The 2,444-nt window shown below is 39.3% G+C and overlaps 1 pseudogene; it reads left to right on the forward strand.

The window, feature by feature from the left end:
- The first annotated feature begins 214 nt into the window (after positions 1-214).
- On the forward strand, positions 215-1,000 carry LOC138170219 (prohibitin 1 pseudogene; annotated as a pseudogene).
- Positions 1,001-2,444: the final 1,444 nt, after the last annotated feature.

Consider the following 2,444-nt stretch of genomic DNA (forward strand, 5'->3'; position numbering starts at 1 on the left):
CTGGAGTCAGAAGGACCCAAGTTAGGTTCTGGCCTCAGAAACTTAACACTGCCCCCCCACACACACATACAAAAACTAGCCCTGTAACCTTGGGTGAATTACTTAACCCCAATTGCCTTCCAAAAGGCAAAAAAAAAAAAAAAGAGAGAGAGAGAAGGTGGGACCTGACGCAGGCATAGTCTGAGAGGGCAGAAGAAGACCATCTGAAGGAAGCATGACTGGCAAGTTTAGCCTGGGCTTAGCTGTTGTAGGAGGGGTTGTCAACTCTGCCTTATATAATGTGGATGCTGACTACAGAGCTGTCATCTTTGATAGGTTTCATGGAGTCCAAGATATTGTTGTAGGGGAAGGGACTCATTTTATCATCCTATGGGTATTTTTGACTGCCGTTCTGGGCCATGAAATGTCCCAGTAATCACTCATAGCAAGGATCTACAAAATATCAAAATCACTCTACACATTCTCTTCCAACCTTTTGCTGATCAGCTGCCCCAAATTTTCACCAGCATTGGTGAGGACTAAGACTAGTGGGTGTTGCCATCCATAACCACTGAGATCCTCAAGTCAGTGGCAGGTTGATTTGATGCTGGAAAATTGATCACCCAGAAAGAATTAGACTCCAGGCAAGTGAGTGATGACCTCACAGAACAAGCAGCAACCTTTGGGCTCATCCTAGATGATGTTTCTTTGACACATTTGACCTTTGGGAAGGAGTTCACGTAGGCAAGCAGAAGCCAACCAGGTGTCTCAGCAGGAAGCAGAGAGGGCCAGATTTGTAGTGGAAAAGCTGAGCAACAGAAGAAAGCAGCTATCATCTCAGCTGAGGGTGACTCCAAAGTGGCTGAACTGATTGCCAATTGGCTGGGTCACAGCGGGAGATGGCCTAATAGAGCTTTGTAAGCTGGAAACCACAGAGGATATTGCATACTAGCTTTCCCGATCTCAGAACATCGCCTTCCTGCCTGCCAGACAGTTGGTGCTTCTCCAGCTACCCCAGTGAGGCCTGTGGCCCCACTGATCCTACCCCACTCAGCCATGATCTAATCCTCAGCCTTCTCTTTGTTCTCCCCCCTCCCAAATCACTGTGAGATTTAATGATTTGGCTTAAGCAAAGGAAATAAAATCAAAGTCATTTTGGAAAAAAATTTTAAAAAGGTATCACCATCAGTTTTTCTGCTGTACCCTAAGGACCCTGAAACCTTTCCATATGAATTAAAATTGGGGCTTTTTATGTTTTTTCTCCTACATTACAATGTGGACTTTCTGAAATCAGGGACTATCTTACTTTTCTATTTGTATCCTCAGTGCCTAGCTCAGGATTTGTACATGGTAATTACTTAAATCCTTTTTCTTTCTTTCATTCATTTTCCTAGCACCTTGGCAGCACCTAGTACATAAGTAGACACAAAAATTGTGTTGATTAATTGATTAAGGAAAGATTGTAGATTAGGTTTACTACTAATTTTTTTCTCTAGAAAATAATTTCTTTGCAGATGTTATCCCAAATCTTACATTGCTTACTCCTAAAAGAGGAGTTCACGGGTGGGCTAACAAATTCTGTATTTCCACTTGGACATGGCACATGAACAATGATTCTGGGATGGAACTGAAGGTGGTATATATTCTTTTTTTTGTTTAAATTGTAAGTATTTTTATTCTGAACTTAACAAGCACCAAATAAAATGAGCACATATGATGTAAGACAGAAAATGAGTATTATACATGTAAACACGAATCTCTTTTATGTGCAGCATATTTTTCTTCTTAAGCATATTCAAGTTTCAAAGCTGGTCTGCTTGTCTGTGTTTCCTTCTGTTCTATTCTATGTATTGAAAAAAATTCTTCAATAACCTTTTTTTCTTCCTTCCTTCCTTCCTTCCTTCCTTCCTTCCTTCCTTCCTTCCTTCCTTCCTTCCTTCCTTCCTTCCTTCCTTCCTTCTCTTTTTTGATAGTCCTATATGTGACATAATATGTTTAGCCATTCTCTGATTTATGTTCATCCCTTACTTTCCAGTTCTTTGACATTAAAAAACAATAGCTACTATAAATGTTTTTGCATAGGAAGATCTTACCTTTGATTTCTTTGGAATATAAACTTGGTAGTAGTCAGTGGAAGTTAAATGATAGTGAGACAGCTGTATGAAAGGGTACAGATAGTTTAGTGACTTTGTGGGGGCATAGTTCCAAATTGCTTTGCAGAGTAGCGGGTCAATTCACAGCTCTACTAACAGTGCATTAGCATGCCTATTTTCTTCTCTCTTTAAAATAAATTCAGTTCCTTGTATATGTATTTGAAGAATAGATGATTCCAGGACACATTCATTCAATTATTCAGGGGATTAAGTTAATGCATTTTAGTTTGAGTTGTAACTAAAGAAAATGATGTATCATTTTAATATTATTTAGCTAACATAGACAAATATGATAGAAAGTACCTGAAAATC

Source organism: Petaurus breviceps, unplaced genomic scaffold, assembly GCF_028583685.1.
Source record: "Petaurus breviceps papuanus isolate PSGF00001 unplaced genomic scaffold, PetGlider_PUasm1.0 38, whole genome shotgun sequence".
Classification (NCBI taxonomy): Eukaryota; Metazoa; Chordata; class Mammalia; order Diprotodontia; family Petauridae; genus Petaurus; species Petaurus breviceps.